Source organism: Scardinius erythrophthalmus (assembly GCF_964197995.2).
Source record: "Scardinius erythrophthalmus genome assembly, chromosome: 14".
NCBI lineage: Eukaryota > Metazoa > Chordata > Actinopteri > Cypriniformes > Leuciscidae > Scardinius > Scardinius erythrophthalmus.
In genome coordinates, this window is record NC_138234.1 from 10169000 (window position 1) to 10184103 (window position 15104).

Here is a 15104-nt window from a genome sequence, read left to right on the forward strand (position 1 = left end):
GGACAGGTCGCTCTTGTAAAAAGAGATTTTAATCTCAATGAGACTTCCTGGTAAAATAAAGGTAAATAAAAAAATTGGTGATAAAAAATTACACCAAGGCTACTGACAGGCTTCTTGGTGATGGATTGGATAACCAAATCACCCACCTAGAATCCTAAACTGTCCACCACTTTCTCCCTTTTCAGCACCGTGGACCTGGACTTGTCAGGCTTGAAACTCTTCCTTGCCTAAGATATGAGTTTTTCAGGCCCTGGAGGATCCCGGCCACCTGGCACTGATTGTGTGATTACAGTGAGGTCATCCATTAAAGGGATACTCCACTTTAAAATGAAAATTCTGTCAACATATACTCGCCCTCATGTTGTTTCAAACCTGTATGAATTTCTTTCTTCTGTTGAACACAAAGGAAGATATTTAGAAGAATATCAGTACCAGACAGTTTCTGGTCTCATTGACTTCCATAGTAGGAAAAACATATACAAAAAAATATATATATACTACAGTTAATTCAGTTAATTCATCATTTATAAAGCATTAATAAACATTAATAATCAGTTTATAAATACAGCTATAAATGCTTGTTTCTTGATTTATAAGCATATATATATAATGTGTTTAATAATTTTATTTTCCTACTTTATTAATGTTCAATATATAATTTCTAAATGAAGTATTTTATTATTTACAAACCAGTTATTTAGGATTTGTCAGTGGTTTATAAGATCACTTATAAAGTGTAAGTAAATGATTAATAAACTATTTAAATGTACATTCATACATCTTATTATTCAGACATATGGTGATGGTTACTTTGTGTGTTAATAAATGCTTTATTAACACATATTCTACTAATTCATGGTTAATTCAGGTTGTTATAAAGCATTTAGTAGTGGTCAGTTAACTATTTTTGTGAGCTCATCTAAAGTGAGGACTTTGTATGCCTTATAAAGCATTTATAAAGGCGATTTAAAGGCTCAGTTATCTTCTAAACAGAAAAAGGAAACAAACACAACACAGTGATAAAGAACATATTTATTTCACGATGCAAAAAATAAAACTGTACACTTGACATAAATAAACTTCTGCAATATAATGAATAGCAAGCTAAAAATGAACAAAAAAACAACAACAAAAGTTATTATATTATGAGTTTTTGACATCTTTGGTACACTCCAAAGACATTTTCAAACATTTTTTTAAGTTTCGGAGGAACCTGTTCAACCTACCCAGAGGGAAATGTTATTGTCCAAGGTTGCTCTCTCATAGCATATACTGTAGGAAACCTGATGAAGTTCTCATTGCTCATGCTGCTGATTTGAAAGGTGAGGGTTAATGGGTCTGTTTATCTTAAATTTGATCTTCAAGAAATATAAGATGAAGGAAAATGAGTTAAGAGCTAATTAAAGGCTTGTACGGCATTTTTAAAGGGTAACTAAACCCTAAACCAACTTTTTTTTAGTTAATGATCTGTAAGAATGAGGCTTTATTAGTGCTGTTCATTGATTCGAGTAACTTTTTTGACATTTGGGTTTAAAGTGTTTTAATTCTACAATATATGATGTAAAAACGTTCAACCTGCCCTCTTCAGGTTGAACGGTGGCTACTGCAGTTGAATTTTCCTATTGGATGTTTGCGGTACTACGTGACGTAAGCGGTACTACATGACGTTAGCAGGTTCAACCACATTTACAAGTGATGAATAGTTTACACTTTAGATTAGGGGATGCAGAAAGTGTTGTAAATGATTAATTTATGCGTTTACACATCTATAACAGGTGTTGAACACTGTAGTGTGTACTGCAGTGTAAGTGCTGACTGGTGAGGGTATAGACAGCTGTCTTCTCTGAAACACATGGAGTCTTTAACCACTGTGCACCTGATGTGAGCAAAACATACAACAAAAATGTAACATCATTTATTAAACATTTATGAAACGCATAGTCATGTTTTGTAAATGATTAGTTCATCATTAACTAATCAATTGTAAATGACTTATAACTGAATCTACAAAACATATAACATGTTAGCATATCACTTGCTAATCATTTATGAATGTTTTGTAAATGATTAGTTCATCATTAACTAACCACTTATAAATGACTTACAACTGAACGTTATTGTAAAGCGTTACCGAATTTATGACAATAAAGAACAGCTTGCATAAAAATACAGTAGATTTGCACAAAAAAGAGCACAGCACTGGGAGAAATCATTATAAAGAAATATGTAAAATTACAATGAACAAACAAAGATGGTTATACTCTGTTATAATAGAGAAAAATAAAAGAGAGATCTATACTCTCTCTCCAAACATTTTGGCTCTATTTTACACTTAAAGTGAGCGTCCTGGTTACGATTGTAACCTTTGTTCGCTGATGAAGGGAATGAGACGTGATGTCAGTGACTGACACCATAGGGGTCACACTTGAAAACCCTAAACACCTCTGAGACTTTAAGAAAAGGCCAGTGAGAATTGGAAGTAATCCGCATGCCATCGGTATATAAGGAGCTGGTGTGCATCCACACATTCAGGTTTGTGCTGAGGAGCCGAGAGCGAAGCAAAATGGTTTGCTGGGCCATTAGTAATGAATCAAGTGTTATTACATCATTCTAAAGGAACTAATTTGGATCCGTATTCTGCGAAATACGTGATATAACTAATATTGAAATATGATAGATAATTATATACATTTTAAACATTGTTTATCCTTAACAGTAAATTAATTATAATCAACAACTGCAAGTGTACACTTTGAAGAGTAAAAAATACATAGAAGGTTAGCTAATTCAACTTTATTAAAACTGTATGTGTATATTAGTAATTCCTTTAGAAAAATATACAGTAGTAACACTTGATTCATTATGGGTTACCGTTACCTTTTCGCTAAATCTTACCTCACTCTCTTTCAGCGTTAAACTGAGTCTTCACACTGGAATTCACGCTCTGCTTCTGTGAAAAATATAAGTTTGATTTGATTGACCATCTCAACAATTTGGCCATTTTTATATTTGGGGGGACTTGTCCTCGAGAACCACTGTCTCCAAATACTAAAAATGTGGTCATAAAAAAATTCTGTTCGTAAATGATTCATTATAATTCATTGATTGTAATGTGTGGATATAAAAAAGAAACAAAATATTAAGTGGTTGATAACTTGTCATTTACACTTTGAATAAAAGCAAAGACAAATAAATTAAGTAAATGGTTATTTTCAATTAGTGTTGTTGAGATGAAAGTCAATCAAGAAAACGAGTTTAAAGGAACACTCCGACTTTTTGGGACTTTAGCTTATTCACAGTATCCCCCAGAGTTAGATAAGTCCATACATACCTTTTTCATTTCTGTGCGTTCTGTAAGTGTTATTTGACGCACCCACTGCTAGCCTAGCTTAGCACAAAGACTGGATGTAAATGGATAATGGTAGCATACTAATCCTAATAAGTGACAAAATAATGCAAACATTTTCCTATTTACATGTTGTGATCTGTATAGTCACAGCGTGTACAAATAACAAGGCTATATGAGACAGAGACCATTTTTAATCGTATAAATACTGGGAACTATATTCTCACTCGGCGTAGGAGCACAGCTACTTGGGCGGAGTGATTAGCGCAGCACACGAGACGCCCTGACTAGAGAGCTGGTAAGTCCCGCCCCTTCCGCTAACCCCGCTGGACCTCTAGGTTGAAAAATCGTCAATGCAAGTGAATGGGAGAAAATAATTATTTTCTGATCCCGTTTGAATTGTGCCATGAATTGAACATATGTTGTCTGTGAATTTTTTATATAACTTTTCGTGTAAAGAATGCTAGAATTTAGCGGGTAGAAGTTTGATACGGTTAGACTTTGTGTGAGAGCACTTTGTGGACTACAACTCTCGCTGCTTTCGACGCGTTTGAAACGTCAACACCACTAGCACACGGACACTAGCTCACGGATCCCGCTAAACATGGCTGTGTCTTTGATGCACTTCATCGCCTTCTTTCAGGGAGAGAACAAAATCGTTGAGGTTGGTGAAAACCACGGGTAAGTCAACTTTATGGGGTGACGTCACATAGGCGACATGTAGTCTTTCTCGTTATGTCTTTTCCACAACTGCTAGCCGAAGAATCATACCATATACTGTCAAACTCGTAACATGAAAAGTTATAAAAAATTCACAGACAACATATGTTCAATTCATGGCACAATTCAAACGGGATCAGAAAATAATTATTTTCTCCCATTCACTTGCATTAACGGTTTTTCAACCTAGAGGTCCAGCGGGGTTTTACGGAAGGGGCGGGACTTACCAGCTCTATTGATGGTTCCGTAAACAAAACAAGCGTGACAGACTAGCTAGTAGCGAACGCGACTCGTGATCATGGCTGACTTTGAGGAATTGTCAGAGGAATTTTACTGTGTATCAAACCAAGATCCAGAACCACATAGTTTTGAGCCAGAATACACAGACGAGGAGTTACAAACTTTGGAAACTGTAAGACAAGATGCCGAACAGATTGATGTCGAAGGGAGAATCAGAACGAACACGGACTGGTGGTGTAAATGTGGAACATGCCAACCTATGCCGACAGAAACCGAGTGCCTTTGTTGTAATGAATGGGACCGGGTTATTGCCATCAATGTCAAGGCTTGATGAGTGATGACAATCAAAATATTTGTGTCACTCACTACCACGGAAGATCAAATGGAAGAAACGCCCCATGCCGAGTGAACCTAATGGTCAGCTGTCCACCAAGTAAGTGATTTTGTCAGAGATGGGACCAAGTCACACATGTCCAAGTCTCAAGTAAGTCTCAAGTCTTAACCTTCAAGTCTCAAGTAAGTCCCAAGTATTTTTTCTTGGGCAAGTCAAGTCAAGTCAAGTCACAGGCTATGTCAAGTCAAGTCAAGTCCTGTAGTAGGTCAAGTCAAGTCCAAGTCAAGTCACCTTATTATTGTAATTTTACCTGCAGAATCTGATCTTAATAAAGTGAAAAGACCAGATATGGGTAACTGTCAATAAATTACAATAATTTGGAGTTGCATTGTAAATATCATGTTCAGTAAAATACATAATGGAATCAAACAAAATTGTAACTTCATAAAATTATTTATTTTTCACTTCTGCCAACAGTGTTTAAAATGTAACAAAATGTTGTACGTAAACTGTGTTTACAATAAGTGTATTGTGATTGTCAAAACATTTTAGTAACTAAACTGAATTGTATTGGTTTAGTGACAACATGTTACAATGTTTACATGGTACAATTTCTGGTAAGCTACGCTTTTTTATTATTTCAATTCAATTATTGTGATCTGATTTAATATTGACTCATTTGGATAAATATTAGGTAGGCTACACAAGATAGGCATTCATTTTTCTCAAGAAAAAAACAACTTACCTAATGCTGTAAACATACAGAGCGATATAATGCGTTTTTTATTATAATAACAACTTTATTTAATGATAAGTAAAAATATAATGAATATGTAATAGTACACATATTTAGCAAAATACTTTTTTCTAGCCAACTAACGTGCTATAGCCATATTATGGTCATCAAATGGCTTTCCTGAGGTAAATGTTATGTGACATAATTGTTCTCCAGCTGTTTTATTGACCCATTTGTTTGATTGATTGGTCGATATTATGTATGAGGAATATACATTTCGGTAAGTTGTAGGCCTACTGTATCTTTCAACATTGTTCATTCGTGTTTATTTCTAGAGATGATCGGTTCACCTGCCGCTAGGGATCTGTCGCGTCACATTTACAAGCGCCAAAACGGTATTTATTGTTTGAATTTCGTAATAAAAGTGACAGAATCTGAGAGCTGAGATTTTTTTTATATCATATAACCTGCTCTTGCGTCGCGATTTTTCTGTGCGTGAGAAAATGAATGTGTGGCGAGCGACGTGAGAGCATGTGAAAAGTGTCGCGTGTGTCTCACGGTGAATGCGTGAGTTGGCAGCTCTGTCTGGCTATCCGCGATGTTAATGTTGCATGTCTTGCAAAGCGCTGTTCATCTTTTGCCATCTTGTGAATAATTCTTGAAGCCGAAAGCGATGACCCTCGGAGTCAGTACCCCTCCGGCTGACATGTTGATGTGATATCTGATCTAAGTGGGCGTGGTGTGCAAGATACGAGAGCGCGCGACTGATGATAGTGTCGTGATCCAGTCATGACAACGCTATTCTCAGCCTGCGCTCCAGCTGGGTAATCAACTTTATTTTTTAAAATAATTTATATATTTTATATTCAAACTGAAAACATGATGTGATTAACACTCAAGTCATTCAAGTCATCGTGTCTCAAGTCAAGTCAAGTCCCGAGTCTTTAACTTCCAAGTCCGAGTCAAGTCTCAAGTATTTAATTTTTTGTCAAGTCAAGTCACAAGTCATAAAAATAGCGACTCGAGTCCAAGTCACAAGTCCCCATGTCTGGATTTTGTTATAATGATCATCAGACATGGGGACTTGTGACTTGGTGACTATGACTTGTGACTTGACTTGACAAAAAATAAAATAGGCTACTTGAGACTTGACTCGGACTTGGAAGTTAAAGACTCGGGACTTGACTTGACTTGAGACACGATGACTTGAATGACTTGAGTGTTAATCACATCATGTTTTCAGTTTGAATATAAAATATATAAATTATTTAAAAAAATAAAGTTGATTACCCAGCTGGAGCGCAGGCTGAGAATAGCGTTGTCATGACTGGATCACGACACCATCATCAGTCGCGCGCGCCCTCTCCTACCTTGCACACCACGCCCACTTAGATCAGATATCATATCAACATGTCAGCCGGAGGGGTACTGACTCCGAGGGTCATCGCTTTCGGCTTCAAGAATTATTCACAAGATGGCAAAAGATGAACAGCGCTTTGCAAGACATGCAACATTAACATCGCGGATAGCCAGACAGAGCTGCCAACTCACGCATTCACCGTGAGACACACGCGACACTTTTCACATGCTCTCACGTCGCCACACATTCATTTTCTCACGCACAGAAAAATCGCGACGCAAGAGCAGGTTATATGATATAAAAAAAATCTCAGCTCTTAGATTCTGTCACTTTTATTACGAAATTCAAACAATAAATAGCCTACCGTTTTGGCGCTTGTAAATGTGACGCGACAGATCCCTAGCGGCAGGTGAACCGATCATCTCTAGAAATAAACACGAATGAACAATGTTGAAAGATACAGTAGGCCTACAACTTACCGAAATGTATATTCCTCATACATAATATCGACCAATCAATCAAACAAATGGGTCAATAAAACAGCTGGAGAACAATTATGTCACATAACATTTATCCCAGGAAAGCCATTTGATGACCATAATATGGCTATAGCAAATTAGTTGGCTAGAAAAAAAAGTATTTTTCTAAATATGTGTACTATTACATATTTATTATATTTTTACATATATCATTAAATAAAGTTGTTGTTGTTATTATAATAAAAAAAACGCATTATATATCTCTCTGTATGTTTACAGCATTAGGTGAGTTGTTGTTTTTTCTTGAGAAAAATGAATGGCTATCTTGTGTAGCCTACCTAATATTTATCCAAATGAGTCAATATTAAATCAGATCACAATAATTGAATTGAATTTAAATAATAAAAAAGCATAGCTTACCAGAAATTGTACTATGTAAACATTGTAACATGTTGTCACTAAACCGAATACAATTCAGTTTAGTTACTAAAATGTTTTGACAATCACAATACACTTATTGTAAACACAGTTTACGTACAACATTAAACTTCGATACATTTTAAACACTGTTGGCAGAAGTGAAAAATAAATAATTTTATGAAGTTACGATTTTGTTTGATTCCATGGTGTATTTTACTGAACATGAGTATTTACAATGCAAATCCAAATTGTTGTAATTTATTGACAGTTACATATATCTGGTCTTTTCACTTTATTTAGATCAGATTCTGCATGTAAAATTACAATAATAAGGTGACTTGACTTGGACTTGACTTGACCTACTACAGGACTTGACTTGACTTGACATAGCCTGTGACTTGACTTGACTTGACTTGCCCAAGAAAAAAATACTTGGGACTTACTTGAGACTTGAAGGTTAAGACTTGAGACTTACTTGAGACTTGCACATGTGTGACTTGGTCCCATCTCTGATGATCATTCATAGTACAGTGATAATAACAATAAAGGGGATACACGGAGCCTCTATTCGCGTAATAGTGTCACTACTAAGGTTACATTACAATAGCATGGCACTGTGACAGTATGGCTAATGTTAGTCATCTCAAAACATAACGGAACACTTACCGCAGCAACAGGTGATCCAATTTGTCCTGTCTTTATTATCGATGGGATGGCTGTATCCTTTAGCACACGTTTCATGGTCCGTGTGGTAACTTGCATTTTTTCAAAATAGTCGTCTATAGTAAAATGTTCAGAGAAAACGAAATACTTATTGATGCTGTTTACATGTGTGTTTGGATCTATACCCAGAACAAGTAGCCATCGATTCATCAGGTCAGGGTTTTTGGTTGGAAATGGAATTCTATGAAACATCATAGTATTACCTGGTCTCCCCTGTTTATTGTCGCAGCTCTTTACAATACAGCGAACACCCATGATTGTAAACTATAAATTTACTATCTAGTAATTGCTGACTCTATTACTCCAACTCTGAGCGACCTCTCTGCTCCTCACCACAGGGCGTCTCGTGTGCTGCGCTAATCACTCCGCCCAAGTAGCTGTGCTCCTACGCCGAGTGAGAATATAGTTCCCAGTATTTATACGATTAAAAATGGTCTCTGTCTCATATAGCCTTGTTATTTGTACACGCTGTGACTATACAGATCACAACATGTAAATAGGAAAATGTTTGCATTATTTTGTCACTTATTGGGATTAGTATGCTACCATTATCCATTTACATCCAGTCTTTGTGCTAAGCTAGGCTAGCGGTGGGTGCGTCAAATAACACTTACAGAACGCACAGAAATGAAAAAGGTATGTATGGACTTATCTAACTCTGGGGGATACTGTGAATAAGCTAAAGTCCCAAAAAGTCGGAGTGTTCCTTTAAGAGTAGAGAAGTTTTATTGAGGATACAGACAGGTGGATAAAACCATCTGTGCCTTTCTTCCTTCGTCTGTTTTTGCTCATTCACTACTCCCATTAAAACGTTGTTTTTAATGCTCAAAAAGTGTTAAAAGAGTGCTTAAATTCAGTAGACTAGCTGAATCTTGCACATGAAAAGCACAATACAGAGACATGCATGAAGAAGTGAGGAATATACCATCAACTTAGAGAAATATTGTAAAGATATTTTTAACATTATGCTCATTTAACCCTTTCATGCATGAATTATGATATCCTCAGTCAGGATTTTTTCCTATGCGTTTTTTATTGCTCTTAGGGCATGAAAAACAAGAATTGATTTTTATTTTGTTTTTTTTTTACAAATTTTTCAAAGAGATCTTCAGATGTCCACTTGAGTGGACAGCATGCGTTTATGGTTTAAACTGAAGATATACTGTATTAAATAAGACAATAATCAAAAAGATAAAGTATGTGAATTTAACGAACTAATCAATACAATTATATCAAATCATATAAAAACTATAAAATATATACAAAAAAATATAAATGCAAAATATTGCAAAGGCTTCATACAACACATACAAGTTGCACTTCGCGTATCTTTGATATCAGAACATGAGGACGTGATTCCATCAGAATTTTCTACAGTCTGTCAAGATACAACTGTGGAAACCACTCAGATATTCCCTCCAGTGCACCAGAGTATGGATATTTACCCTTATTAGCTGATAATTCTGATTATGTTCAAGATGGACATGCACATTTCTATCATAGTCCTCCTCTGAGAAAACCTAGCGATACGTTTTTTCAATCTCATCTGAAATGATCAGTGTTTGGGGTAATGCATTACAAGTAACATGCATAACGCATTCAGATTACTTTTTTATGTTACAAGTAAAGTAATGTGTTACAAGTAACATGCATTACCTAATCAGATTACTTTTTGATCTAACAAGTAATTAACTACAAGTAATGTGCATTACCTAATCAGATTACTTTTTGATGTAACAAGTAAAGAAACACATTACAAGTAACATGCATTACGCAATCAGATTACTTCTTGATGTTATGAGTAAAGAAACGCATTACAATAATGCATATTACATAATCAGATTACTTTTTGATGTTATGAGTAAAGAAACGCATTGCAAGTAACATGCATTATGTAATCAGATTACTTTTTGATGTTATGAGTAAAGAAACGCATTACAAGTAGCATGCATTACCTAATCAGATTACTTTTTGATCTAACAAGCAGGGACGTCGTTAGGCCTATTTTAGGGGGGCTGAAGCTACCCCAAAATGTTCCTAAGCCCCCCTAAATGAAAATAAGAACAACAATAACAATTCGATTTATCAATAACCGTATCCTCATTCATATTTAGACGCAACCAGAGCCGGATTAACGCAAAGGCAAACTAGGCACGTGCCTAGGGCCCGATTGACGGGATGGGGCCCAGACAGAGGGGCAAAAAAAATAAAAAAAATTAAATGTCCTATCTACAATTTATTTCAAAATGTAGCCTATTAATCAACTAAAAATAGTGACAATGTTTATCTTAACCATAGACTGTTACATTACGTCACATTAACGCCAGCCCATGACTGTATAGAGGCGCCAGCCAGTTTAGTCCGAGGGGACGTCAGAGGCGGTCAACGAACGCATCCATCAGGTGCTGCGAGTGCGAAGCAAAAGCAGAAATAGGCACGCAAAGAAGCACAGCTCGTAATGCAGGTCATCGATTTTGGTGTGATTGCAATGTATTTTAAATATAAACTTGTGGGATACTGTAGATCAGCGTCATTTCTGGAAAAATCATTCACCGCTTTGTGAATTTAAAAGAGCGCGCGAGCGTCATTAACGTGCCCAGACGCGACGCTTTGAATTTGCGCGTACAATCAATGAATAACATCGCGTCCAAAGCTAACTAGTAAAAAAGCTACAAAAGTAAAAGACAAGACGTTTGTGTTCAAAGTTAAAAAACCAACACACTGCAACATTTTTAAATGTTTCAAATAAAGGATCTCATATCTATGGGTCTATCTTCTATGCTGATGCTGATGATTAGATAATACCCTGACATCATAGCCTATACGAATATCAGTTTAGATTTTTTTTCCTGCTCAGTAGCGATCGTGTCTTTCTCTTCCACTTGATTTGTGTATAGCATATTTAAGGTAGCAATGCAATACATAATAACATATTACTGATATTAATAATATGACAATATCTGCAGTCAATATTGATTAAATGGGAGGGAAAAATCCTGCCCATAACGCAGAAAAATTATAAAAGCACGTTCATGTTCATCTACTGAAGTGGTATTCTGGAACTGTGAATAAACTGAATAAAACAGCAAAATAACAACAAGAACAATAACATCTTCATTAAACAAAAAAGAGATTAGCTTAGATAAAGTTTGATAGGCTACCAGTAACAAGTCTGGACCCATTACTATTTTTAATGTTTTTGAAAGAAGTTTATTATTATGCTACAAGCCTGCATTTATTTGATCAAAAATACAGAAAAAAACAGGAATATTCAGCAAGGATGTGTTAAATTTATAAAAGTGATATTGAAGACTTTTTTAAAACAACTTTTTAATAATCAAAGAATCATGAAAAAAAGTATCACATGTTATAAAATAAATATTAAGCACCATTTCTAACATTTGATAATAAATCAGAATATTATAAAGTTTTCTGAAGGATCACGTGACTCTAAATTTAGCTTTGCATCACAGAAATATATTTTAAAGTATAGCCTAGTAAAATAGAAAACCATTATTTTAAATTGTAATAATATTTCACTATATTATTTTTCTGTATTTTTGAACAAATAAATCCAGGCTTGATGAGCATAAGAGACTTCTTTCAAAAACATTACAAATAGTAATTTGTCCAAACTTATGTACTGTGTAAGTAAAAATATACTAAATTTAAAATTAAATGTTTTATAAATAAAAAGGTTAGGAATCATATTTGTTTCAAGTGTGTTTTATTGGGGGTGGGGGGGCCTCCAACATGAATTTTGCCTAGGGCCTCCAAATGTCTAGATCCGGCCCTGGACGCAACAAATGATATATACAGCTACAAAAAATAGCCGAAAAGTCGGAAGTTGGACTGAAGTACAAAGAGTCGTTGTGCTATCAAGATGATGCACCGCACCGTCTCATTGCATTGGTGTGAACTGTGGCAGCTTTCAGAGCGTTGCAGACCGGAGCGCTGCAAGAAACTGGAGGATTCATCTCGTCTCGTCGTTACTCTAGTCTGAAGTTGAACTTGCTATGCACCCCCCCCCCCCCCCTCATCACGGTAAAACACAATGAAACGTGCATCACTCTACTTTCGTTTTCAATAACGTAATTCTCTTCAGGGAAAACCAATCAAGGCAAACATCGAACATATCGAAAACAAGGACTCGACAATACCGCTTTTTTTTTTTCTTTTTTGAAGGGAAAAGTGAGAGAGAATTGTAGCCCATCCGGACAAATGCCCTGATTAAAACAATTTTTAATATAAAAATAAAAAAACTAGGGAATCACTGAAAACGTGAGGAAGATTCTGTTTTATTTCATTTATTGTAAGTGGCGATTGATAGCCCTATAATGTAGGCTACTGACGGTCATAGATAGCCTATCTAATCTATGCCCACGGTAACAAAGTTGCGCTGTTGAGGCTCGCGCTGTTATTTATAACATAGGCTATTATAGTTAAGAAACAATATATAGCCTAGGCTACACACGACCAGAGAGCTGTTTTCCTGAATGCCATCAAGATTGAAACCGAGACTGATTTCATAACAGTTCAATAAACAAATAATTAAAATTAAGTCACTTACATGCAATGACTGTTTTTGTTCTGTTTCAGCATCAGCGAAAATAGTTCCAAACAACAGAACAATAGCGCATCTCACAGCAACACTCAGCCGTGTTTCATTAATGAATGATTCAGCGTTTTGAACGAATCTATTGAGTCAAAGATTCAATTATCCATTCATAAACTGCCTCATTCTGAATAAATCAGCCTTTTGAACGAATCGTTTGAATGAATGACTCAATGACTCGCTCATTAAGACTGTCGCCTGCCGCCTCCTACTGGCGGTTTAGTTTCATAAAGTATCATTCTTTTCAACATTCCTTATGTGTATATTCAGAAATATTTAAAATAATCTCATTTAATACAGTTATAATTTTTCAATGTAAATTATTTAATTTGATTGGTATAACTAACAGCCTAGTGTCTTATTATTTTAATTGAATATATTGATCAAATTTAAGAATTTGAAATGAAAGATGGAGCAAACATTTAATAAAATTAGGGAAAAATGCCCTTTATAAAGGAGTGTTTTCAAACAGTGATGTAATGAAACATTGACAATTTAAGTTTGAAGGGAGTAAAGCCTCTGTTTAGGCTATTAAGGAAATGTAATTTTGCCAAAAGAAGAACTTTTATTTTAAATAAATGTTCATTTTAAATCAGCCTACTTCAGTGTGATATGTTACCATATTATCATGCTTAACACTGAGAATTTGAATAATTGTAATGTGATGATCAGATGCAGATATCTAAATCAGGGAATATGGGCGGTTTGCGGGTGGATTATTTATTTTTAATAGTTTCGGGTGACTCAAAGTGCACCAGATTAATGAATTTATCTTTAAAATGTACAAAATTTTCTTACGGGGGGGCATGCCCCCGGACCCCCCTAGAGGTACCAAACTACACCAACAAAAATAGTGTGAGAAACACCATGATGATATACAAAAAATACAAATTTAATTACCTTATTATTAAAATACATTATTAGGATTTTACCACGTCCGCCTCGTTTTGAACCAGGAAAAACCCTGTAAAGTGTACTCTGGGGGCTAAGCCCCCCCTTTCTTCCAATCCTAGTGACGTCCCTGCTAACAAGTAATTAACTACAAGTAATGTGCATTACCTAATCAGATTACTTCTTGATGTTATGAGTAAAGAAACACATTACAATAACGCATATTACATAATCAGATTACTTTTTGATGTTATGTGTAAAGAAACGCATTACAAGTAACATGCATTACCTAATCAGATTACTTTTTGATCTAACAAGTAATTAACTACAAGTAATGTGCATTACCTAATCAGATTACTTCTTGATGTAACGAGTAAAGAAACGCATTACAAGTAACATGCATTACGTAATCAGATTACTTTGTGATGTTATGAGTAAAGAAACGCATTACAAGTAACATGCATTATGTAATCAGATTACTTTTTGATGTTATGAGTAAAGAAACGCATTACAAGTAACATGCATTACCTAATCAGATTACTTTTTGATCTAACAAGTAATTAACTACAAGTAATGTGCATTACCTAATCAGATTACTTCTTGATGTAACGAGTAAAGAAACGCATTACAAGTAACATGCATTACGTAATCAGATTACTTTGTGATGTTATGAGTAAAGAAACGCATTACAATAACGCATATTACATAATCAGATTACTTTTTGATGTTATGAGTAAAGAAACGCATTGCAAGTAACATGCATTATGTAATCATATTACTTTTTGATGTTATGAGTAAAGAAACGCATTACAAGTAACATGCATTACGTAATCATTACTTTTTGATGTTATGAGTAAAAAAGCGCATTACAATAACGTGCATTACGAAATCAGATTACTTTTTGATCTAACAAATAAAGTAATGCATTACAAGTGTCACCCATGCACAAAAGAAATATATTTGAAATATATTTTCAAAATATTTGAAATTGGCCCAATAAATATATTCCACACTTAACATCATATATTTTTGTTATATTTCAGAATATATTTCAATGTATTTGGAATATATGCCACATATATTTTGATACTTTTGGGGACCCATACAGAAAAAAATACATTGAAATATAACAAAAATATATGATGTTAAGTGTGAAATATATTTATTGGGCCAATTTCAAATATTTGCATATTCCAAAATATATTCTGAAAATATATTTCAAATATATTTCTTTTGTGTA